Below are 27,591 nucleotides of genomic sequence, written 5' to 3'. Positions count from 1 at the left end.
AATATATAAGGTTCCGACTTTGTAACACTTCACTTTCCCCTCATGGTGCCATCATCTCGAGGAATGGATTGCTGATACTCAGAAAACAAAGAACAATGTAAATTACAGCACAGAAAAAGGTCCTTCGGCACTCCACGTCTGCACCCGTCCAGGTGTTCTATATAAACCTGTTGCCTATTCTCACAGAGTCTGTGTCGCTTTGCTGCCTGCTTATTCACTTGTCTGTCTGGATACATCTAAAATGACAATATTGTACCCGCTTCCGCCATCTTCACTGGCAACACATTGCAGACACCCACCCTCTGCAGAAAGAACTTTATGCACATATCTCCCCTAAACTCTTCTCTCTCACATTGAACTCGTAACCCTCAGTTAATTGAAACCCATGCTTGGCAAAAGCTTCTTGCTATCCAACCTGTCTCTACCTGTTGTGATTGTGTAGACTTCAACCAGGTCACACTCCTCCATTCCTATAGCTTCGAATAAAAGAGATCCGAATCTACTCAAACTTTCTTCACACCGAGCGTCCTCTAAATCATGCAATATCCTTGTGCACATCATCTGCACCCCCTCCAAATCATCCACATTCTTTTGATAATGTCGAGATCAGAACTGTCTCTCAATGTGGCTAAGTCAATGTCTTCTGCAACTGCAACATGCCCTGCCAGCACTTATATACAATACTCAACCCAATGAAGGATAACATACCAACTGCTTCCTGATCAGTCTCCTGGCCTGCGTTGCAACCTTCAGGGAACAATGGACCTGAACACACAGTTTTTTCGGTGTGTCAATTTTCCACAGGACGTTTCTATTTAATGTATACTTCGCTGCTGAATTGAATCTCAAAATGCATCTTCTCGCATTTTCTCTGATTGAACATCCACCTGCCATTTCTCTGCCCAACTCTCGAATCTACCACTATTCTGCTGTATGATCCGACAGTTGCCTTCACTATCTGCTACATCACACATCTTCGTGTCATGTGCAAATTTGCTTATCAGACCACCTATAACTTCTTCCAAAACATTTATGTATATCACAAACAGCAGTAGTCCCGCCACTGATACTTGTGGAACACCACTAGACACAGGTCTTAATTTTGTGAAACTTCCTTCCAGTACAACTCTCTGTCTCCTGTTGACCAGCCAGGTGTCTATCTATTCAATTAGTACACCCTGGACGTCATGCAACTTCACTTTCTCCATCAGACTGCCTTAGTGAACCTGATCAAAGTTCTTACTGAACTCAATGTAGAATACATCTACAGCCATTCCCTCATCAATCAACTTTGTCACTTCCACAATTAATTTTATTAAAGTGGTAATACATGATCTTCTCTGCACAAAGCCATATGGCCTATCACTGATAAGCGTTTTCTTCTTCCAAAGAATAATAGATCTTATTCCACAGTATGTTCTACAGGAGCTTCCTTACATTTACTTTAGGGTCACGGTCGATAATTGGTTAGATTGTTCCTGCTACACATATTAAACAAGGCGACAACATTAGCAATTTTCTAGTCCTCTGGGAACAGCCCCGTGTTCAATGATGCTGCAAAGATATCTGTTATTGCCCCAGTTATTTCTGCTCTCGCTTTCCTCAGTAACATGTGACAGATCCCATCCGGATGTGGGGACTTTTCCACCTTAATGCGTTTTACAATATCCATCACTTTTTCTATCCTTATTCCTCCTTACTCGACTTGACATCGAGAAATAAAACATCTATCCCTAACCTCAACACCCATCACGTCCCTTTCCTCGGTAAATACTGATGCAAAGTACCCATTAAGAATCTCAACTATTTTCTGAGACTACACGCATAACTCTACTCCTGTGTCATTGAGAATTTTAACCCTGTCTCTCGTTGCCCTTTTGCCCCTTATGTATGAATAAAGGGCTTTGGCATTTATATTAAACCTGCTACTAAATATAATTCATGACCCATTTTAGCTCTTTTAATTCCTCGTTTGAGATTGGTCTCACATTCCCGATATTCTTCCAAAGTTTCCTCTGTCTTTAATCACCAATATCTTATGCATGCGTCCTTTTTCGCCTTTGCTGGTCTCACAACTTCAAGTGTCCTTCAAGATTTCCTAATGTTGCCATTTCTATCCCTCATTTTCACAGGAACATGTCTCTCCTGAACTTGAGTCAACCTCTCTTTAAAGCCTCCCTTATACCGAATGTGTATTTACCTTCAAACCGCTGCTCCCAATCTATATTCCCCATCTCCTATCGAATTTTGGTATCGCTCACCTTCACCAAATTTAGCAGTCTTTCTTTCAGACAACTCTCATCTTTGTTCATGAATTTTCTAAATTTTACGGAGTTGTGATCACTATTTGCAAAGTAATCCTCTACTAAAACTTCAGCTAAATGACTGGGATCATTCGACAGCACCAGATCCAGTATGGCCGCTCCCCAATTTGGACGATTTACATACTGGTCTATCCAACATGCCTGGATGCTTCTTTCAGATTCCGCGCCAACTAGACCTCTAACACATAATGATTGCCTGCAAATGTGGGAAAAATTAAAATCTCCTATCACTACCTCCCTGTTGCTCAGACATCTTTCCACAACATATTTACATATTTTATGTCTATCTCACGCTGCCTGGTGGGAGGCCTGCAGAACAGCCTCGACATTGTTACCACACCCTTCGTATTTGTGAGCTCTGCCGACATTGCCTCAATGCTTGAGTCTTCAGTAGTACCATTATACAACACATCTGTGATGTCCTCTCTGACAACTAATGCAAATCCTCCACCCGTTTTACCTTCGTCTTTATCCTGCCTGAGGATATTTAGTTGCCAATCATGCCCTTCCCTGACCAAGTATCAGTAATAAAGATAACATTATAGCCTCAGGTATTGACCTAATTCCAACGTTAATCTGCCTTACCTGCTGCACTTCTTGCATTAAAAAATGCATCTCAGACCATCATTAATTTCATCATCTGCTCCATGCCTACCATTACTCATAATCACACTTACTTCATTATTTAGTTCATAACAGGCTTTAATTGGTACCACCTCAGAGTCGACTTACGTCCTCATTTGTTTCTCACCCCCAGCCACATTAGTTTGACCATCCCAAACAGCGTTAGAAAAAGCAGTCCCTAAGATATTGGTTCCACATGTCTGGACCAACGAATTTGGCATCGTCTCTCCTCCCACAGAACCAACCTCCATGTCCCAATAATATTAAGCTCTCCCTCTTCCTTCATCACTCAAGCCACACATTCATGCTGCTTATCTTTCATGTCTATTCTGACCAGCGCGTGGCATTGCGAGCAAATCTGGGATAACCACATCTGATGTCTTACTTTCTAACTTGGGTCCTAACTCCCTCAGTCCTGCTTGTGGGACATCTTCATTGTATTCCCACATATCATTGAGGCGTATAAGCACCACGACAACTGGCTGTTCAGCCGCCCACTTGAAAATGTTCTGCAGCCGATCTGAGACATCCCTGACCTGGGGAGGCAACATACCTTTCGGGAGTCCCGTTTCGACCATGGAACCACCTATGTATTCCTGTACAATTGAATCCTCTATGACTAGAGACAGTCAACACTATTTCCCACCTTTCTTAACAGCACAACCAGCCACGGTACCATGAAACTGGCGACTGCTACCTTCTCCTGGTGAGCCAAGTCCCCCAACAGTATCAAAAATATTAAGCATGTTTTGGTGGCAGATAACAGCAGGGGACACCTGCACTGACCTCCTGACCTTTCTCTGCATTCTGCTCACCTATTCTGTTTCTAACTCAGAAATCCCAATCTGTGGCATGACCAATTCAGTCAATGTGCTATTCACGGCCCCTCAGGATTGTGCGTGTTCCAAAATGAATTCATCTGAATCTCCAGAACGGTAATGCGGTCTAACAAGAGCTGTAGCTGGACAGAAGTACTGCACCTGAAAGTTTCAGGGACATCAGCTCTGTCTCTGTGCTCCCATGTTGACCAAAAGGATCAGAATCCGCATCTGAGATCTCATGCCATTTTAATGTCATGCTTAACTTACTCTTAACTTAGTTAAACGAGAAAGGAAGGAAAACAAAAGTTTATTTTTTTTAACCAATTACACGATAAGAAAAAGAAATGGACAATCCTTACTTGATCAACACACCACTTTTCTTTTTTGTTGTTTACAGCAGTATGACATGTGGGAAACAATATGCGTGCAGTGTCTTGGATTCAGCCTCGGCCCAAATGCATCAGTTTACGCAACGTACTAGCAAGCAATTCGATCCCTCCCAGTGAGCTCCTCATCCTCAATACTGCTGCAGTGATCACGTTCGAGGTAAGGCCTTCTTCGAAGGAAAATTTACCTTGCAGACTAACCTTACCCTAGTCCTCACTCCATCTTTCTCGCTCCTCTGAAAATGGAGGCCCAATGCTTGAGATAAATCCATTTTAAGTAGCCAACTTTCTGTCCCGGCTGCACTCTGGTCCTCTGGTTCTCTCGCTCTTCCAGAAATGGGAGGCTTGAATTTCGGGCATTTTATTTTTCAAGTGGGATACATTTCTTCCCCGCAGCCCCCTGTCCCTTTCTCTCTCTCGCTGGTTATCAATGTGGAAGACTGCCGCTCGAGCTCAGCCACTATTAAATCAGAAATCTAAGTTAACAGCAACCCCAGTCCTCTCTCCCTCTTTTTCCTCTTGAATTTGGGGGTTAGACATTCGCGGTATGTTCCTGTTACGTGAGAAACTCAAGCTCCCAGCAATCCCCTCATCATCTCTCTCTTGAACCTGAAGAAAACCGAGCCTTAATGCTCAATGTAAATGCCTTTTAAGTGGGAAAGTTAGTTTTCCAGCAGTCCCCGGTCTCCTCTGCATCCCTCGTTCCTCCCGAAAATGGAGGCTGGATGCTCGACTGAAACGTCTTTTAAGTGGGAAATTTAACTTTCCGGCAGCACGCCAGTCCTCTCTCTCTCTTTCTCTCTCTCTCTGTTTCCCTCTGTCGCTCTTTCTGAAAATTGAGTCCTGACTCTCAAGCTAAGTCCATTTTTAGAGCAAAATTTTCCTCCCCGGTAACCCCCTTGTCCACTGCATCTCTCGCTCATCCCGAAATGGTGGGCTGATGCCGAGGCAAGTGCCTATTAAGTGAAGAGTTGACCTTACTGATAGCCCCTGGTTCACTCTATCTCTCTTGCTCGTTTGGAAAATGCAGTCATGTAGCTCGAGGTAAGTTAATTTGCAAAGTTTGTGCGAAGATCTGTAGCTCGGGTGTTCGTTGTTGTGGTTCTGTTCGCCGAGCTGGAAGTTTTTGTTGCAAACGTTTCGTCCCCTGGCTAGGCGACATCATGAGTGCTTGGGAGCCTCCTGCGAAGCGCTTCTTTGATGTTTCCTCCGGTGTTTATAGTGGGCTGTCCCTGCCGCTTCCAGTTGTCAGTTTCAGCTGTCCGCTGTAGTGGTTGGTATATTGGGTCCAGGTCGATGTGTTTGTTGATGGAGTTTGTGGATGAATGCCATGCCTCTAGGAGACATGGCATTCTTCCACAAACTCCATCAACAAACACATCGATCCGGACCCAATATACCAACCACTACAGCGGACAGCTGAAACTGACAACTGGAAGCGGCAGGGACAGACCACTATAAACACCGGAGGAAACATCAAAGAAGCGCTTCGCAGGAGGCTCCCAAGCACTGATGATGTCGCCTAGCCAGGGGACGAAACGTTTGCAACAAAAACTTTCAGCTCGGCGAACAGAACCACAACAAGTTAATTTGCAATGGGAAACATATCTTTCTGGCAGCCCCCTGGGTCTCTCTCTCTCTCTTTTTCTCTCTCTGAGTTCTGATGCTCAAGGTAAATACGTTTTAAGTGGGAAAAATGCCTGCCAGACAGTCCCCTGTCCAATCAGTCACTCATTTCTCGTTAACGACAACATGATGTTCTAGATAAATCCTTTAAAGTGGTTAACTTAGCTATGCTGTGGACAGTTAGCCCTCTCTTGCACGCTGCTTCGAAAATGAAGGTCTTACGTTCGAGGTAAACAACTTTTAAATGGCAAGGTTTCCTTCCCCGCAGCATCCTGGTCCTCACTGTCTCTTGCTCCTCCATAAAACAGAACCATGACGCTCGAGGTAAATCCCTTTTCAGTGGGAAATGTACCTTCCTAGCAGCCAACTTGTCTTCTCTTGCTCGCGCTCCTGTGAAAATAGATGCCTGACCATCGATGTATGGTACTTTTAGCTGGGAAATTTATTTTCCTGGCAGCCCAATGATCCTCTCACTCTCTCTCACTCCTCCTGAAAAAGTAGGCTTTAAGCTCGATTTAAGTCTATATTAACGGCAATTTAAAATTGGTGTTAGCCAACTGACCCCCTCTCTGTCTGTTTCCTCTAAACTGAAGGGCTGACACTCCAGCTAAGTACCTTTTAAGTGGGAAACATCGCCTCCCATCAGCCCGCTGCTCCTCTGTTTCTGGCTCCTCCCAGAAATGTAGGTATCATATTCGCGGTAAATGCGTTTTAAGTGGGAAATATACGTTTTTGGAAGTCGACCGATACTCTCTGTCTTGCTTCTCCCAAAAAATACAGTCCTGACTAAAGAAGTAAGTGCCCATTAAGTGGGAAATGTCCCTTGTCAGTAGATCCGGGTCCTCTCCCTTTTACTCAGTCCTCCTGACAATGGAGTTCTGACTCTCCTGTTAATCCGGTTTAAGTGGGAGACGTAACTTCCCAGAAGTCTCCTGGTCCTCTCTCTGTTTTTCTCGTCCAGACAATAAAGACCTGGCGCACGAGGTGAATCCTTTTTAAGTGGGACATGGACTTACAACTCTCTATCTATCCCGTCCCAAAGATCCAGGCCTGACCTTCGAGCAATGTCCGTTTTTAGGGTGTAATGTCTCTCCTTGCAAGTCTTTAGTCCTGTGTCTGACTTACTTCTCTGGAAAGTGGAGACATGATGTTCGGGTAACTCATTGTTTAGTGGTAAATTTACCTTACCGGCAGTCCCCGGCCCTATTTCGCTCTCTCTCTCTCTTTCTCTCTCTCTCCGTTATTGCGAAAATGGAACCCTGACATTTGATGTTAGTCCCTGAAAATAACTGTCTTCCCTGTAGTCTCCTGGTCTTCTCTCTTTCTATCACTCCTCCAAAAACTGGTCGCCTGACCTTTCTCTGGTAACTCTCTGGCACACTCCCCGCGAACATTGAGGCCTGACACTCCAGCTAGGTCCCTTTTAAGCGGGGAATATACCTTCATATCTGATTCCGACCCTCACTCTCTCACTCCCCCCGAAAATAAAAGCTTTACACTTGAGGTGAGTCCGTTTTCAGTGAGAAATATACTTTCCTGGTAGCCAACTGATACTCTGTCTCTCTCACTTCTACCAAAACCGTCGGCCTGACCAAAGGTGTAATTCCCTATTAAATGGGAAATTTACCATTTGAGCAGCCTTCTGTTTCTCTCTGCCTCTCGCTTCTCTCGAAATTGGAGACCTAATGGTTGTTGTAAGTCACCTTTAAGAGGTAAGATTACGTTTTCAACAGACCAATTGTCCTCCTTCTCTCGCTCGCTCCTTCAGCAAATGGAGGCCAGACGCAGAAGGTAAGCCACTTCGAAGTTGGAAATTAACATTCCCGGCAGCCACATTATTCTCTCGATGTCTCTTTCTCTCTCTCTCTCCGTCGATCGTTCCCCCCGAAAATGAAGGCATGCTGGTTGAGGAAAGTCTCTTTTAAGTGTGAACTCTACCTTCCCGAAAGCTTGTACTTCTCTCACTCGCCCCGAAAATGGAAGTCTGACGCTCTAGTTACGTCCCTTTTAAGTGGTTAGCAGCTTTCCAGCAGACCCCAGTCCTGTTTCTTTCTCACTCCTCCCGAGGTAGAGGCCTCATGGTCGAGCTAAACACTTTTCATTGGGTACTCGCTGTTACGTGGGACATTTGCTTTCCTGCCAGTCCGCTTTCTAGCTCAATTCTCACTCCTTCCGAAAAACGAAAGCATGACGCTCAAGGCAAACTTTTTTCAGTGGAAAATGTCATTTCCTGGCAGACAACTGGTCCCTCTCCATTTTTGTCCCAACTCCCGACAATGTGGTCCTGACACTCCTTTTAATCTGTTTTAAGTAGTAAATGAACCATTCCGGCAGTACCCGGTCCTCTCTCTGTTTTGCTCATCTCGAAAATGAAGGCCTGATGCTCACGGTAAGTCTCTCTTAAGCGGGAAATGTATCTTCCCAGCAGCCCTGTGGCCCCTCTCTCTCTTCAGTGCTCCGTAAATTGGAGGCTTGAATATCGACAGAAGTCTCTTTTAAGTAGGAATTGGAATTTCACGTTGCCCATAGTCCTTGGTCCTCTCTCTCACGCACTCCTCCAGAAAATGGAGGCCTGACGCTCGAGTTAATTCGCTTTAAGATGGTAATTTACCTTCACAGCAGACCCCTGCACCCCCTCACTGTCTCACTCCATCTGAAATTGGAGGATGGACTCTTAAGGTAAGCCCTTTTTATTGGGAAATTTACATTCTAGGAAGCCTCCTTGCCCTCTCTCCCTTTCGCTACGACTGGAAATGGAGGCCTGACGCTTCGGGTAAATTTCTGTTAAGTGCGAAATGTGCGTGTCCAGCAACTCACTTGTAGCCCCTCTCTCTGTCTCTTGTTCCTCCAGAAAATTGAGGTCACATGCTCGATGTAAATCCGTTTTAAGTGGGAAACATACTTTCCCAGTAGACCACAAGTAGACACACTCTCTCTGCCGCTTCTAACAAAAATGGAGGCCTGACCCGAAATGTAAGTTTCTACTGAGTCTCCTCTCTCTCCCGCTTCCCCTGGAATCAGAGGCCGGATGCACGACTTAAGTGAATTTTAAGTGAGATGTTTACATTCCGGCAGCCCCTGGTCCTCTCTTTTTCTCTCTCTCTCTCTTTCAAAAAATGGAGTCCTGATGACCGATGTAAATCTCTTTTTAGTGGAAATTTACTTTCCCAGCAGTCCATTTACTTGTCTACCTCTTGCTCCTTCGGAGAATGGACGCCTGACGCTTGAGGTAAATCCCATTTTTGTGGGAAATGTATTTTCTGGGAAGATACATTGACCTGTCTTTCTATTGTTCTCCCGAAAATGTAGGCCTGATGCTCAAAATAAGTCACTCTTAAGTGGTAACTGTACATTCTCGGCAGCCCCCTGGTTGTCTCTTCCCCTCTCTCGCTTCTGCCAAAAATGCAGTTGCGACACTGCAGGTAAATTGGTTTTCCGTGGGAGACTTACTTTCCCTTCACCCACGATCCTTTCTCTCCCTCCTCCCCAAATTGGAAACCTGGCGCTGGATGTAAGTCATTTTCAAGAGGATAACCTACCTTTCCTGTAGTCCTCTGGTCCTCTCTCTATCTCGTTCCTCCCGAAAATGACGGCTTGACTCTTCTGCTATGATCCTTTAAAGCAGGAAATTTACCTTTCCAGCAGAACCCCCGTCCTTACAGTCCCACGCTCCTACAAAAATGGAGGTCTCATGCTCCAGGTAAAGTCCTTTTAAGTGGGAAATTTACTTTACATTCTCTGTTTCAGTCTTCCTTAAAATGGAAACCTGATGGACGAGGTAACTGCATTTGAAACGGGAAACTTACGTTTTTGGGAGGTGCATGTATCCCCTCGCTCGCCCACTCGTTCTAGAGAAACCAAAGCCTGACGCTCGAGGAAAGCCATTTTAAAGTGGTAATTAACCTTCCCGGTTGACCCTTTGCCCCCTGTCTCTGTCGCTCCTCTTGAAATTAGGGCCTGATGCAGCATTTAAGTGCCCTTTTAATAACATGTTGACCTTTGCAGCAGCCGCCGGTCCTCACTATCTCACTCTCTAGCTCGTCCGAGATTGGAAGTTTGATGCTCGAGGTAAATCATTTTCAGTGAGAAACGTGACTGCCCTGCTGCCCCGGTCCACTCTCTCTTTTGTGCACCTCCAGAAAATGGAGGCCTGATGTCGAGGGCGATCCCTTCTGTGTGGGAAATTAATCTATCCGGCAGCAACCCCCTTGTCATCTCTCTCTTCCTCCCTCTCTCTCGGTCCTCCCAATAATAAAAGGCCTGATTCTCGAGGCAGAACCCTTTTGAGTGGGAAATCTACCTTCCCAGCAGTCCGCTGATCCTCTGTCTCTGTAACTTGCTGCGACTGTCAATGGAAACCTGAAGTTCTAGGTAAGTCACTTCTAAGTGGGACATCTACCTAACCGGTTGCCTCCTTGTCCTCTGACACTGTCGCTCCTCCTGACATCGTAGGCCAGAAGCGTGAGTTAAGTGCATTTTAAGTGAGTCGTTTTCCCTCCCGGCAGCCCCTGGTCCACACTATCTCTCTCTCGCTCCTTCTCAAATTGGAGGACTGACGTATGAAGTAAGTGACTTTTTAGTGGGAAGTTTATATTCCCTGCAGACACCTGGTCTTCTGTCTCTCTCGCTTGTCCTCCTGTATATAGAGGTCTGATGTGTGAGTTGACTTCGTTTTATGTGGGAAACGTGACTGCCAACAGCCCCTGGTCTACTATCTCTCTCATACTCCGAACGAAAATGGAGGCCTTTGTCGTCAATGTGACCGACTTTTACGGAGGAAGTTTACATTTCTGGCAGTTCCCTAGCCTCTCTCTCTCACTCTTCTAGAAAATTGACGCCTGCCGCTCAAGGTAACTGTCTTTTCAGTGGAAAATGTACCCTCCCAGTAGCCCCTTTTCTTTGTTTGCTCGCGCTCCTTCCGGAAATGGAGGCCTGACGCTTAAGGGTAGTCCCTCATAAGTAGGAAATTTATCTTTCCAGCAGACCTGTGGTCCTCTCTGTCTCTCTCACCTCTTCTGGAAATCGAGTCCTGATGCTCCAGCTGAATCCCTTTTAAGTGGGCTGCAGACCTTCCCTGCTGCCTCCTGGTACTCTCTCTCTCTCTCTCTCTCTCTCTCTCTCTCGCTGCTACCGAAAATGGAGGCCTGGTGGTCATGGCAAGTTACTTTTAATTTACATTTACCTATTCAGCAGAACCCCGGGACTCCCTCTGTCTCACTCGGTCCTTCCCTTAGTCCTCTCTCTATCCACCTGCTTCTATTGAAATGAATTCCTGATGCTCCAAGTAAGTCGCTTTTAAGTGGGTTATATAAATTCCCTGCTGATCTCTCATGTTCTCTGTCCCTATCACTTTCCTGAAAATGGAGTCTTGACGCTCAGGTAAATTGCTTTTAAGTGGGACATGTACTTTCACTGTCGCCCGTTGTCGTCTTTCTCTCTCTCTCTCTTTTAAGTCTTCTGAACATCGAGGCCTGACGCTCGAAGTTATCTCTATCAAGTGGCAAACGGCCCTTCGCTGCAGTCTTCTCTCTCTTTCTCTCGCTTCTTGCAATAACAGAGGTGAGACACTCCAAATAACTCCCTTTCAAATGGGACAATTACGTTCCCAGTACCCCCTTGTCTTCAGTGTCACTCACTCCTCCCGAAAATTGAGGCGTCAGAATCGAAGTAATTACGTTTTAAGTGGGAAATATACTTTCCTGTCAGTCACTGGTAATCTTTTTCTCTCGCTTCTAACAAAAATGGAGGAGTGACCCGAGGTGTAATTACGTAATAAGTGGGAGATTTAACTTGCCAGCAGCCCCCTGGTGCTCTCTGTTTCTCGCTTCTCTCGAAATTGGAGACGGGACGCTCCGGGTAAATCCCTTGAAAGTGGGATATCTACTTTCGATGCCATTCCCTGGTCCTCTCTCTCTTTCTCGCTCATCCTGAAAATGGAGGCCTGAATGTCGAGATAAGTCTATTTTGAGTGGTAAGATTATCTTTTCTGCGGCCCCTTGGACCTCCCTCTCTCGTTCGCTCCTTCTGAAAATGGAGGCCATTTGCACGAGGTAAGACACTTTGTACTCTCCCTCTGTCTCTCTCATCCTCAACATTAACATACGTCGCTTGAGGAACGTCTATTTTACGTGGGAAAGCTATTTTCCTGGCAGCACCCAGTACTCTCTTTCCCTCTCCTCAAACAAATGGAGACCAGACGCTCTATTTATGTCCCTTTCAAATGGAAACCTGTCTTCCCTGGCGTCCCCTGGTCCTCTCTATTTCTCTCACTCCTCCTGAAAATGGAGGCTGGGCACTCCAACTAAATTCCATTTCAGTCGGAAATTTACCTTCCAGGCAGCTCCCGTCCTCACTCTCTAACACTGTCCCCGAAAATGGAGGTGTCATACTCGAGGTAAATGTGTTTTCAGTGGGAAATATACTTTCACCGCAGCTGACTGGTACACTCTCTCACTCGCTTCTCCCAAAAATGGAGGTCTGACGCGAGATATAAGTCGCTCTTAAGTGAAATTTACTTTCCCAGGATACCCCGCCTGACATTCGACCGACTATGGTGATGTCATCAGTAAACCTGCAAATGGCATTAGTCTGGTATCTGATGACACAGTCAAGGGTATACAGTGAATACAGTAAGGAGCTAAGTATGCACCCCTTGGGGTCTCCAGTGTTGGGTGTTAGTGAGGATGAAATAATTTCACCATTCTTCACTGATTTCTGCTCGTGGGTAAGGAAACTGAGGATCCAGTTGTGGAGAGTCAGGCTTAGTCCGAGATCACTAAGTTTACTAATCAGTCTCAAAGCGATAATAGTGTTGACGTCTGAACTGTCGTCAATGAGTAGGATTCTTACGTGCCTGTTCTTGGTCTCAAGATATTCCAGGGAGGAGTGAAGGGAAAGTAATATGGCAATTGATGTTACTCTTTGTTCCGATAGGCAAATTGGAATGGGTCACGAGTAGTAGGGAAGCTGAAGTTGATGACCAGCCTTTCAAATCACTTCATGATCACCGAAGTTAGGGCTGATGGGTGGTAGCTATAGTGACATGTTTCATGAGACTTCTCAGGCACAGGGATGATGTTATAATTCTTGAAACAGGCAGGGACAGTGGCCCACTGCAGGGAGAGTTTGAAATATCCGAGAACATCGTTACCAGTCGATCTGCACATACTTTGAGTGCACGGTCTGCTGCTCCGTTTGGTCCCATCGCTTTCCTTGGATTCACACGGAGAACATCTGATCTGACCTCTGATGCAGTGACTGTTGGGATACGTTTGTCAGGACTTGTCCGAATAGATGTTCCCTCTCCCCCGAAATTCTGTTCACAGCCAGCATAGAAATCGGTGTGACGAACTGGAAAGTATGTGTCATCGTCTGCAATCCTGCACTTTCTCTTTCTAGAGACTGTGATGTCATTCAGTCCTTGCTCTGGTCGCCAGGTATCTGTCTGGGTCTCTAATTTGGACCGGTATTGGTCCGGGGCTGATTTAATGGCTCAGCAATGTCATAGATGGATTCCTTTTATTTGAGTGGGTCTCCTGATCTGAAGGGCTCACATCTGGTTTTTAGCTGGTCTGTATGTTCATTCAAGGATTTAATAGACAACAGACAATAGGTGCAGAAGTAGGCCATTCAGCCCTTCGAGCCTGCACCGCTATTCAATATGATCATGGCTGATCAAACCTAATCAGTATACTTGTCCTGCCTTATCTCCATAACCCGTGATTCCACTATCTTTGAGAGCTCTATCCAACTCTTTCTTAAATAAATCCAGAGACTTGGACTCCACTGCCCTCTGGGGCTGAGCATTCCACACAGCCACCATTCTCTGGGTGAAGGAGTTTCTCCTCATCTCTGTCCTAAATGGTCTACACCGTATTTTTAAGCTGTGTCATCTGGTTCGGGACTCACCCATCAGCGGAAACATGTTTTCTGCTGCCAGAGTGTCCAATCCTTTCATAATCTTATACGTCTCAATCAGATCCCCTCTCAGTCTTCTAAACTCAAGGGTATACAAGCCCAGTCGCTTCAGTCTTTCAGTGTAAGTTAATCCCGCTATTCCAGGAATTGAACTCGTGAACCTACACTGCACTCCCTCAATAGCCAGAATGTCTGTCCTCAAATTTGGAGACCAGAACTGCACGCAGTACTCCAGGTGTGTTCTCACCAGGGCCCTGTACAGCTGCAGAAGCACGTCTTTGCTTCTACACTCAATTCCTCTTGTAATGAAGGCCACCATGCTATTAGCCTTCTTCACTACCTGCTGTACCTGCATGCTTGCCTTCATTGACTGGTGTACAAGAACACCCAGATCTCTTTTTACTGCCCCTTAACTTAAATTGATTCCATTGAGGTAGTAATCTGCCTTCCTGTTCTTGCCACCAAAGTGGATAACCATACATTTATCCACATTAAACTGCATCTGCCATGCATCTGCCCACTCTCCTAACTGTCCATGTCACCATGTAATCTCCTAACATCCTCATCACATTTCACCTTGCCACCCAGCTTTGTATCATCAGCAAATTTGCTAATGTTATTGCTGATACTATCTTCTATATCATTAACATATATTGTAAAAAGCTGCGGTCCCAGCACGGAACCCTGCAGTACCCCACTGGTCACTGCCTGCCATTCCAAAATGGAGCCATTTATCACTACCCTTTGTTTCCTATTAGCCAACCAATTTTCAATCCAATCTACTACTTTGGCCCCAATACAATGCGCCCTAATTTTACTCACTAACCTCCTGTGTGAGACTTTATCAAAAGCTTTCTGAAAGTCCAGGTACACAACATCTACTGGATCTCCCTCGTCCATTTTCAGAGTTACATCCTCAAAAAATTCACGAAGATTAGTCAAGCATGATTTCCCCTTCAGATATCCATGCTGACTCTGTCCTATCCTGTTACTACTATCCAGATGTGCCGTAATTTCATCATTTAGACAATAGACAATAGACAATAGACAATAGGTGCAGGAGTAGGCCATTCAGCCCTTCGAGCCTGCACCGCCATTCAATATAATCATGGTTGATCTTTCCTAATCAGTATCTTGTTCCTGCCTTATCTCCATAATCCTTGATTCCACAATCCTTGAGAGCTCTACCCAACTCTTTCTTAAATTAATCCAGAGATTAGGCCTCCACTGCCCTCTGGGGCAGAGCATTCCACACAGCCACCGCTCTCTGGGTGAAGACGTTTCTCCTGAGCTCTGTCCTAAATGGTCTACCCTGTATTTTTAAGCTGTGTCCTCTGGTTCGGCACTCACCCATCAGTGGAAATATGTTTCCTGCGGCCAGAGTGTCCAATCCTTTCATAATCTTATACGTCTCAATCAGATCCCCTCTCAATCTTCGAAACTCAAGGGTATACAAGCCCAGTCGCTTCAGCCTTTCAGGGTAAGGTCATCCTGCCAGTACAGAAATTGACCTCGCGAACCTACGCTGCACTCCCTCAATAGTCAGAATGTCTTTCCTCAAATTTGGAGACCAGAACTGCACACAGTACTCCAGGTGTGGTCTCACCAGGGCCCTGTACAGCTGCAGAAGCACCTCTTTGCTTCTATACTCAATTGCTCTTGTTATGAAGGCCAGCATGCTATTAGACTTCTTCACTATCTGCTGTACCTGCATGCTTGCCTTCATTGACTGGTGTACAAGAACACCCAGATCTCTCTGTACTGCCCCTTTACATAAATTGATTCTATTGAGGTAGTAGTCTGCCTTCCTGTTCTTGCTACCAAAGTGGATAACCATACATTTATCCACATTTAACTGCATCTGCCATGCATCTGCCCACTCACCTAACTTGTCCACGTCACCCTGTAATCTCCTAACATCCTCATCACTTTTCACTCTGCCACCCAGCTTTGTATCATCAGCAAATTTGCTAATGTTATTGCTAATACCATCTTCTATATCATTAACATATATTGTAAAAAGCTGCGGTCCCAGCACGGATCCCTGCGGTACCCCACTGGTCACTGCCTGACATTCCGAAATTGAGCCGTTTATCACTACCCTTTGTTCCTATTAGCCAACAAATTTTCAATCCAATCTACTACTTTGCCCCCAATACCATGCACCCTAATTTTACTCACTAACCTCCTGTGTGGGACTTTATCAAAAGGTTTCTGAAAGTCCAGGTACACTACATCTCCTGGATTTCCCTCATCCAACTTCATAGTTACATACTCAAAAAATTCAAGAAGATTAGTCAAGCATGATTTCCCTTTCATAAATCCATGCTGACTCTGTCCTATCCTGTTACTACTATCCAGATGTGCCGTAATTTCATCCTTTATAATAGACTCCAGCATCTTTCCCACCACTGAGGTCAGACTAACTGGTCTATAATTTCCTGCTTTCTCTCGCCCACCTTTCTTAAAAAGTGGTATAACATTAGCCACCCTGCAATCCTGAGGAACCGACCCCGAATCTATTGAACTCTGGAAAATAATCACCAACGCATCCACGATTTCCCGAGCCACCTCCTTCAGTACCCTGGGATGCAGACCATCAGGTCCTGGAGACTTATTAACCTTCAGATCTAACAGTCTCTCCAACACCAAATCCTGGCAAATATAAATTCCCTTATGTTCAGGTCCTTCAGCCACTGTTACCTCAGGGAGATTGCTTGTGTCTTCCCAAGTGAACACAGATCTGAAGTACCCATTTAATTCCTCTGCCATTTCTATGTTCCTCGTAATATATTGCCCTGTTTCTGTCTTCAAGTGCCCAATTTTTGTCCTAACCTTTTTTTACATTGCACACACGTAAAAAAGCTTTTACTATCCTCCTTAATATTCTTGGCCAGTTTACCTTCGTACCTCATTTTTCCTCTGCGTGTTTCCTTCTTAGTAATCCTCTGTTGCTCTTTAAAAGCTTCCCAGTCCTCAGTTTTCCCACTTATCTTAGCTATGTTATACTTTTTCTCTTTTACTTCCCTCGTCAGCCACGGCCGTCCATGCCTCCTCCTGGGATCTTTCTTCCTTTTAGGAATGAACTTATCCTGCAACTTCTGCATTATACACAGAAATATCCGCCATTGTTCCTCCACGGTCATCCCTGCTAAGGTATTGCACCATTGATCTTTGGCCAGCTCCTCCCTCATAGCTCCATAATTCTCTTTCTTTAACAGAAGTACTGTCACTTCCGACTGTACCCTCTCCCTCTCAAATTGCAGATTGAAGCTTATTGTATTATGGTCACTACTTCCCAATGGCTCCTTCACTTCGAGGTCTCTGACCAATTTTGGTTCGTTACACAATACCAGATCCAGAACTGCCTTTTCCCTGGTCGGCTCCAGCACCAGCTGCTCTAAGAATCCATCTCTGAGGCACTCCACAAAGTCTCTTTCTTGAGGCCCAATACCATCCTGATTTTCCCAGTCAACCTGCATGTTAAAATCCCCCATAACTACTGTAGTGACATCTTTGCGACAGACCAATTTCAGCTCCTGATTTCACTTACATCCGATATCCAGACTACTGTTTGCGGGCCTGTAGATGACTCCCAAGAGGGTCTTTTTACCCTTAGTATTTCGAAGCTCTATCCACACTGACTCTACATCTCCTGACTCTAGGTCCCCCCCGCGCAAGGGACTGAATATCGTCCCTTACCAACAAGGCCACCCCACCCCCTCTGCCCGTCAGTCTGTCGTTACGATAGCACGTGTATCCTTGAATATTCATTTCCCAGACCCCGTCCACTTGAAGCCACGTCTCAGTTATCCCCACAATATCGTATCTGCCAATTTCCAAAAGAGCCTCAAGCTCATCCATCTTATGTCTAATGCTTCGTGCATTCATGTATAGTATTTTTAATTTGTTACTGCTCTCACCCTTCCCATCAACCCGTATGATGATGCCTTTCCGAGTTTTCTGCCTCATTAATACAGTTGTCTTTCTTGACTTCTCTTGTTCTAACTTTCCCTTCAATTTCCTTTTTAAACATCCAGCTTGTCCCCTTTACCCCCCACCCACCCCCCCTCCCCGCTACTTGGTATAAATGTAGTGTTGCTGTAGAAAACCTACCTGCCGGAATGCTGGTCGCTGACCTATTAAGGTGCAAGCCGTCTCTCTTGTAGTACTTATGTTTACCAAAACATATACCCCAGTGATACAAGAACTTAAATCCTTGCTTCCTGCACCAGTTCCCCAACCACCCGTTCAAGTCCATTATCTCTCTGTTTCTGACCACACTAGCCCGAGGAACTGGAAGCAAACCGGAGATAACCACCTTGGAGTCCTGCTTTTCAGCCTTCTTCCTAGTTCTCCGAAGTCTCGCTGTAGTATGTTCCTCCTCTTCTTCCCGACATCATTTGTGCCGGCATGTACCACCACCTCTGGCTCTTCACCCTCATCCTTGAGGATTTCCTGCACTCTGTCCACAATGTCTTTCACTCTAGCACCAATAAGGCAACACACATCCTTAAATCCCGTCTGCTGCCACAAAAACCCCGGTCAGTTCCTCTCACGATGGAGTCCCCTCTTACCACAGCTCTGTGCGATATCCGACTCTTCCGCTCTGCCTCTGCGGCAACTTTTGATTGACAAACTTGGCCGCCTTGCGAACTGGCAGTGTCATCAGTCTCTGTTTCCAAAAGCTTCAACTTGTTCCTGACAGGTACTTCTCCCGGGGTCTCTTGCACCTGACTCCTCTCCGCCTTCCTCATCGTCTGCTCTCTTCTGCTCTCCTCTGGCATGATTGGTGTAATAACATCGCTGAAGGTCTTGTCCAGAAAGATCTCGTTCTCTCGGATGAGCCTAAGGTCTTCGAGTTCTTTCGTCAGCGCTGCAATATGCTGGGTCAATTGCTGAAAGTGCACACATTTTCCACACATATACGAGCCAGACACACCAGAGTCGTTGACCTCCCACATCAAGCACGTAGCGCACTGAAACAGCTGGGCAGTCATAGAACATAGAACATAGAACATAGAAGAATACAGCGCAGTACAGGCCCTTTGGCCCTCGATGTTGCGCCGATCCAAGCCCACCTAACCTATACTAACCCACTATCCTCCATATACCTATCCAATGCCCGCTTAAATGCCCATAAAGAGGGAGAGTCCACCACTGCTGCTGGCAGGGCATTCCATGAACTTACGACTCGCTGAGTGAAGAACCTACCCCTAACTTCAGTCCTATATCTACCCCCCTTAATTTAAAGCTATGCCCCCTTGTAATACCCGACTCCATACGCGGGAAAAGGTTCACACTGTCAACCCTATCTAACCCCCTAATCATCTTGTACACCTCAATCAAGTCACCCCTAAACCTTCTTTTCTCTAATGAAAACAGCCCCAAGTGTCTCAGTCTATCCTCATACGATCTTCCTTCCATACCAGGCAACATCCTGGTAAACCTCTTCTGCACCCGTTCCAGTGCCTCCACATCCTTCCTATAGTATGGCGACCAAAACTGCACACAATATTCCAGATGCGGCCGCACCAGAGTTTTATACAACTGCATCATGACCTCAGGACTCCGGAACTCAATTCCTCTACCAATAAAAGCCAGTACGCCATATGCCTTCCTCACCGCACTATTTACCTGGGTGGCAACTTTCAGAGATCTGTGTACATGGACACCAAGATCCCTCTGCTCATCCACACTACCAAGTATCCGACCATTAGCCCAGTACCCCATCTTTTTGTTATTCTTCCCAAAGTGAATCACCTCACATTTAGCTACATTGAATTCCATTTGCCACCTTTCTGCCCAGCTCTGCAGCTTCTCTATATCCTGCTGTAACCTGCCACATCCTTCCTCACTGTCAACAACTCCTCCGACTTTCGTATCATCCGCAAACTTGCTCACCCAACCTTCTAACCCCTCTTCCAGGTCATTTATAAAAATGACAAACAGCAATGGTCCCAAAACAGATCCTTGCGGAACACCGCTAGTGACGGCACTCCATGAAGAAACTTTGCCATCAACTACTACCCTCTGTCTTCTTCCATCCAGCCAATTCCTAATCCAAACCTCCAACTCACCCTCAATGCCATATCTCTGTATTTTCTGCAGTAGCCTACCATGGGGAACCTTATCAAACGCCTTACTAAAATCCATATATACCACATCTACCGCTTTCCCCTCATCAACCTCCTTCGTCACCTTTTCAAAGAATTCAATAAGGTTTGTGAGGCACGACCTGCCCTTCACAAAACCATGCTGACTATCCTTGATCACATTATTCCTATCCAGATGTGCATAAATCCTATCCCTTACAATTCTCTCTCAGACTTTGCCCACAACAGAAGTGAGACTCACCGGCCTATAGTTACTAGGGTTATCCCTACTCCCCTTTTTGAACAAGGGAACCACATTTTCTATCCTCCAGTCTTCTGGCACTACTCCTGTAGACAAAGAGGACATAAAAATCAAGGCCAATGGCTCTGCAATCTCCTCCCTTGCTTCCCAGAGAATCCTAGGATAAATGTCATCAGGCCCAGGGGACTTATCTATTTTCACCTTTTCCAGGATTTCCAACACCTCTTCTCTACATACCTCAAAGCCAGCCATTCTACTTATTTGTGACTCAGTATTCACATCGACGACAATGCCCTGTTCCTGAGTAAATACTGAAGAAAAGTATTCATTCAGTGTCTCCCCAATCTCTTCCGCCTCCACACACAACTTCCCACTACTATCCTTGACTGGACCTATTCCTACCCTAGTCATTCTTTTATTCCTAACATACCTATAGAAAGCCTTAGGGTTTTCCCTAATCCTACCGACTAAGGACCTTTCATGTCCCCTCCTTGCTGCTCTTAGCTCTCTCTTCAGGTCCTTCCTGGCTACCCTATAACTCTCAATCGCCCCAATTGAACCTTCACGTCTCATCTTGAGATAGGCCGCCCTCTTCCATTTTACAAGGGATTCCAATTCCTTATTAAACCACGGCTCCCTCGCACGACCCTTTCCTCCCTGCCTGACAGGTACATAATTATCAAGGACACTCAATAGTTGCTCCTTGAACAAGCTCCACATATCATTTACACTCTTGCCTTGGAGTCTACTTTTCCAAGCCACACATCCTAAGTCATGCCTCACCGCATCATAATTTCCCTGACCCCAGCTATAACTCTTGCCTTGTAGTACACACTTATCCCTCTCCATCACGAGAGTAAAAATCACCGAATTATGGTCACTATCCCCAAAGTGCTCACCTACCTCTAATTCTAACACCTGGCCTGGTTCGTTACCCAGAACCAAATCCAGTATGGCCTCACCTCTTGTTGGCCTGTCTACATATTGTGTCAGGAAACTCTCCTGCACACATTGAACAAACACTGACCCATCTAACGAACTTGAGCTATAGCTTTCCCAATCAATATCAGGAAAGTTAAAGTCCCCCATAACCACCACCCTATTACTATCACTCATCTCCCGAATCACCTTCCCTATCCTTTCTTCTACGTTTCTAGGACTATTGGGAGGCCTGTAAAAGACTCCTAACAGGGTGACCTCACCTTTCCTATTCCGAACCTCAGCCCAAACTACCTCAGATGGCAAGTCCTCATCCATCGTCCTTTCCACCACTGTAATACTATCTTTGACAAGCAATGCCACACCTCCCCCTCTTTTACCCCCACCTCTGACCCTACTAAAACATTTAAATCCTGGAACCTGCAACAGCCAATCCTGTCCCTGTTCTAGCCATGTCTCCGTAATAGCCACAACATCGAAGTCCCAGGTACCAACCCACGCTGCAAGTTCACCTACCTTATTTCGTATACTTCTTGCATTGAAGTATACACACTTCAAGCCACTTCATGTCTTCACCCTCTTCAACTGTGGTATAATCACTTCACTCAACCTTCTTGTCAAAGACTCCTGTGCTGACGCCTCACACTTCGATCTAAACTTCCTTAGACCTTCTTTTTGTGGCACGTCTGTGGACTCTTAATTAAGGGTGAGGAGGAGGGAGGGAGGGAGACCCTACCTTGTAGGACCTGGGGTTCAGAACACACCCACTCTAATAGTAATCACTTACCTTCCCTACCGGCTTTGCGCTCCGTCTGAACTTCCGCCCAGCTCCCGCCGCTCACTGCTGTGAAAAATAGACTCCAGCATCTTTCCCACCACTGAGGTCGGACTAACTGGTCTATAATTTCCTGCTTTCTCTCTCCCACCTTTCTTAAAAAGTGATATAACATTAGCCACCCTCCAATCCTCAGGAACCGACCCCGAATCTATCGAACTCTGGAAAATAATCACCAACGCATCCACGATTTCCTGAGCCACCTCCTTCAGTACCCTGGGATGCAGACCATCAGGTCCTGGAGACTTATCGACCTTCAGACCTAACAATCTCTCCAACACCAAATCCTGGCAAATATAAATTCCCTTATGTTCAGGTCCTTCAGCCACTGTTACCTCAGGGAGATTGCTTGTGTCTTCCCCAGTGAACACAGATCTGAAGTACCCATTTAATACCTCTGCCATTTCTTTGTTCCCCGTAATATATTCCCTTGTTTCTGTCTTCAAGGGCCCAATTTTAGTCCTAACCATTTTTTTGCCTGCAAATACCTAAAAAAAGCTTTTACTGTCCTCCTTTATATTATTGGCCAGCTTACCTTCGTACCTCATTTTTCCTCTGCCTATTTCCTTCTTAGTAATCCTCTGTTGCTCTTTAAAAGCTTCCCAGTCCTCAGTTTTCCCACTTATCTTTTCTGTTATATTTTTTCTCTTTTAACTTTATATGTTTCTTTACTTCCCTCGTCAGCCACGGCTAATTTCCTGTTGGGGAACACCTGGATTGAATTCTTCGGTATGCTTGCTGATAATGTTTGTGACTGTGGTGGCGTACATGTCCAAGGTACCTGCGGAAGGTTTGCACATGTCCAAACTAGCCGATTCCAGACAGCACTGGAATTGATCCGCTGCCTCTCTGACGAGCACTGGGCCTGTACCCATGAGGGGTCTTGTGGCTGAGGTTCTGCCTGTCAGCTGGGAGAAGAAACACGGCATTGTGGTCGGAGTTCTTGAAATGAGGGCGGGGGATAATCCGGTCGGCATCTTTAATAGAGGTGAAGCAGTGGTCTACAACGTTCGGGACCCTAGTGGAACATGTAATTTTCTGGTGATAATTGGGCAACATTTTCCTTCGATTGGCTTGAATGAATTCACCAGTTACAATAAACAGGTTCCGTCTCCAGTGTGTTAGTTATGGAGTACAGTGCATCCAGAGCTTCCTCAACCTTTGCTGTGGCGTTATGTACACAACAATTAGTACATCAACGATACATCTAAGTGGTAGATTGAAGGGGAAGCCTTTGATGTTGAGGAATTCAACGATTAGATGGGTCAGTGTTTGTTCAATGTGTGCAGGAGAGTTTCCTGACACAATATGTAGACAGGCCAACAAGAGGTGAGGCCATACTGGATTTGGTTCTGGGTAACGAACCAGGCCAGGTGTTAGAATTAGAGGTAGGTGAGCACTTTGGGGATAGTGACCATAATTCGGTGATTTTTACTCTCGTGATGGAGAGGGATAAGTGTGTACTACAGGGCAAGAGTTATAGCTGGGGTCAGGGAAATTATGATGCGGTGAGGCATGACTTAGGATGTGTGGCTTGGAAAAGTAGACTCCAAGGCAAGAGTGTAAATGATATGTGGAGCTTGTTCAAGGAGCAACTATTGAGTGTCCTTGATAATTATGTACCTGTCAGGCAGGGAGGAAAGGGTCGTGCGAGGGAGCCGTGGTTTAATAAGGAATTGGAATCCCTTGTAAAATGGAAGAGGGCGGCCTATCTCAAGATGAGACGTGAAGGTTCAATTGGGGCGATTGAGAGTTATAGGGTAGCCAGGAAGGACCTGAAGAGAGAGCTAAGAGCAGCAAGGAGGAGGCATGAAAGGTCCTTAGTCGGTAGCATTAGGGAAAACCCTAAGGCTTTCTATAGGTATGTTAGGAATAAAAGAATGACGAGGTCCAGTCAAGGATAGTAGTGGGAAGTTGCGTGTGGAGGCGGAAGAGATTGGGGAGACACTGAATGAATACTTTTCTTCAGTATTTACTCAGGAACAGGGCATTGTCGTCGATGTGAATACTGAGTCACAAATAAGTAGAATGGATGGCTTTGAGGTATGTAGAGAAGAGGTGTTGGAAATCCTGGAAAAGGTGAAAATAGATAAGTCCCCTGGGCCTGATGGCATTTATCCTAGGATTCTCTGGGAAGCAAGGGAGGAGATTGCAGAGCCATTGGCCTTGATTTTTATGTCCTCTTTGTCTACAGGAGTAGTGCCAGAAGACTGGAGGATAGCAAATGTGGTTCCCTTGTTCAAAAAGGGGAGTAGGGATAACCCTCGTAACTATAGGCCAGTGAGTCTCACTTCTGTTGTGGGCAAAGTCTTAGAGAGAATTGTAAGGGATAGGATTTATGCACATCTGGATAGGAATAATGTGATCAAGGATAGTCAGCATGGTTTTGTGAAGGGCAGGTCGTGCCTCACAAACCTTATTGAATTCTTTGAAAAGGTGACGAAGGAGGTTGATGAGGGGAAAGCGGTAGATGTGGTATATATGGATTTTAGTAAGGCGTTTGATAAGGTTCCCCATGGTAGGCTACTGCAGAAAATACGGAGATATGGCATTGAGGGTGAGTTGGAGGTTTGGATTAGGAATTGGCTGGATGGAAGAAGACAGAGGGTAGTAGTTGATGGCAAAGTTTCTTCATGGAGTGCCGTCACTAGCGGTGTTCCGCAAGGATCTGTTTTGGGACCATTGCTGTTTGTCATTTTTATAAATGACCTGGAAGAGGGGTTAGAAGGTTGGGTGAGCAAGTTTGCGGATGATACGAAAGTCGGAGGAGTTGTTGACAGTGAGGAAGGATGTGGCAGGTTACAGCAGGATATAGAGAAGCTGCAGAGCTGGGCAGAAAGGTGGCAAATGGAATTCAATGTAGCCAAATGTGAGGTGATTCACTTTGGGAAGAATAACAAAAAGATGGGGTACTGGGCTAATGGTCGGATACTTGGTAGTGTGGATGAGCAGAGGGATCTTGGTGTCCATGTACACAGATCTCTGAAAGTTGCCACCCAGGTAAATAGTGCGGTGAGGAAGGCATATGGCGTACTGGCTTTTATTGGTAGAGGAATTGAGTTCCGGAGTCCTGAGGTCATGATGCAGTTGTATAAAACTCTGGTGCGGCCGCATCTGGAATATCGTGTGCAGTTTTGGTCGCCATACTATAGGAAGGATGTGGAGGCACTGGAACGGGTGCAGAGGAGGTTTACCAGGATGTTGCCTGGTATGGAAGGAAGATCATATGAGGAAAGACTGAGACACTTGGGGCTGTTTTCATTAGAGAAAAGAAGGTTTAGGGGTGACTTGATTGTGGTGTACAAGATGATTAGGGGGTTAGATAGGGTTGACAGTGTGAACCTTTTCCCGCGTATGGAGTCGGGTATTACAAGGGGGCATAGCTTTAAATTAAGGGGGGGTAGATATAGGACTGAAGTTAGGGGTAGGTTCTTCACTCAGCGAGTCGTAAGTTCATGGAATGCCCTGCCAGCAGCAGTGGTGGACTCTCCCTCTTTATGGGCATTTAAGCGGGCATTGGATAGGTGTATGGAGGATAGTGGGTTAGTATAGGTTAGGTGGGCTTGGATCGGCGCAACATCGAGGGCCAAAGGGCCTGTACTGCGCTGTATTCTTCTATGATTGTTTGAAGCAATGGCTTCCCAGAGTTGCAATGTCAGCTCAACACAAAATGTTGATTAAAAAGCAAACCGATCCAGCCTATGTCTTACCCGACGAGGCTGTAAAGTCCACATGATGGATAGAAAAAACATCAGCCTGAAGAGCGTAATTGAGAATAGATGAATTGAGCCAGGTTTTCTGTGAAGAAGACTGTACAGCAGTCGTGCAGTTCACGCTGGAAGCTGAGCCGTGATGTGAATGCGTCCATCTTGTACTCCAGAGATTGTCCATTTGGCAGGAGTAAGGGAGAAAAGGGGTTGTTGAAACCGAGTGGTCTCAGTCATACCAGTAGGCCGGCACATTTATCCCGGTTCTTCGCAGGCTTTTGAGCGGCACAGTGGTTAACATTGCTGCCTCACAGCGCCAGAGACCCAGATTCAAATCCCGCCTCAGGCGACTGACTCTGTGGAGTTTGCATATTCTCCCCGTGTCTGCGTGGGTTTCCTGCGGGTGATCCGGTTTCCTCCCACAGTCCAAAAATGTGCAGGTTAGGGAAATTGGCCATGGTCAATTGCACGTAGTGTTTGGAGAAGGTCTAAATGTCGGGGACTGTGTCTGGGTGGGTTGCGCTTTGGCGGGTTGGTGTGGATTTGTTGGGCCGAAGGGCCTGTTTCCACACTGTAAGTAATCTAATTTGGAACAGCATCATTAAGTTTTTGACATTTGAATGCTGTGGTGATTTGTTGGAGTGGATTGAGACTGCTTCCAGTTAAGTAATCCCGCGAAGCACCCTTTGGAACAGGTACGTTGCAGTTCACTGAATATTTGCAGAGGGTCTGCTGAGGATACAGTGTAACAGGTAATTTACTGTGTGTATTTTTACGGGAGGGAATTTTCTTAGGACCCAGTGGAGATGCTAGGATTCTGCGTATGTTCCGAATTGTCCAGTTCGTTCCTTGTTTCAGTTGCTGCCGAATTGCGGCTCCAGGTTCAGCCACGAGTTTTGCAGAAGTGTTTTGGCTGCTGTCCAGGTAAGTTCTGACACACTTAATGTCAGGCTGTGGTCTTATAGAGTCTGCACCGTCTTCTGTCGGTTCTCATTCCTGGGCAGGTCTTTCAGGTCCCTCCGTTTTCTGGGAAGCCCAAATTACCACACGAGATGGGGTAGATATTAAACGAGTATTTCACAGCAGCATTTAGTGTGAAGTCGGAAACGAAAGGAAATAGATCTTGAGCCCTTGAAAAGTGTGCACAGGACCAAAGAGCAGTCGCAGGAAGTGGTGGAACGTAGAAACATGGATAAAACCCTTAGCACTGATCAGGTATATTGTCGAACTTGTAGAAAGCTAGGGAAGTGATTGTCGGGCCCCTTGCTGTGACATCTGTATCACAGATCGTCACAGGAAAATTAGTGCAAGACTGGAGAGTGGCTAATTTTGAAATATTATTTAAGAAAGCTGGTAAGTAAAAAAGAGTTTTATCTGTACGCCAATGAACCTGACATCGGCGGTCGACATGTTGCTGGGTGTGTTTCTGAGGGACAGACTTCACATATATTTGGAAAGATAAGGACTGATTAGAGATCGTAAACATGGTTTTGTGCGTTGGAAATAGTGTGTCACTAAATTGATGGAGAGTTTTGAAGAAGTGATGAAGGAAAGTGCTCAAGGCACTGCATTGGGGTTGGCTATATGGTCTTCGGTAAGGTGTTTCTCAACATGGTAAACTGGTGAGCAAGTTTAGAGAACAAAGAACAAAGAAAATTAAAGCACAGGAACAGGCCATTCTGCACTGAAACCATGCAACGATCCAGATCCTCTACATAAATCTATCTCCCATTTTCGAATAATCTATATCCCGCTGTTCATTACCCAATCATGTATCTGTTTAGATACATTTTGAACGATGCATTAATGCCTGGATCTACCAATTCTGCTGGCAACACATTTCACATACTCAACATGATGTGCATGAAGAACTGTCCACGCATATTTCCCTTAAATTTCTCTTTTACCCTAGTTAATGAGCTCCACATTCTGGGAAAAAAACGCTTCTTACTTTCAACCCTGTCTATACTGATCATGATTATCGAACTCAGTCATGTCCCCCCTACACCCCACCCCACATATTTCGTCTTTCTAATGAAAATAATCCTAATTTGC

This window comes from Chiloscyllium plagiosum, unplaced genomic scaffold (genome assembly GCF_037043375.1).
Source record: "Chiloscyllium plagiosum isolate Xiang-an unplaced genomic scaffold, Cpla_swu_hap1 HiC_scaffold_46, whole genome shotgun sequence".
NCBI lineage: Eukaryota > Metazoa > Chordata > Chondrichthyes > Orectolobiformes > Hemiscylliidae > Chiloscyllium > Chiloscyllium plagiosum.
Note: the sequence above shows the minus strand (reverse complement) of the source record.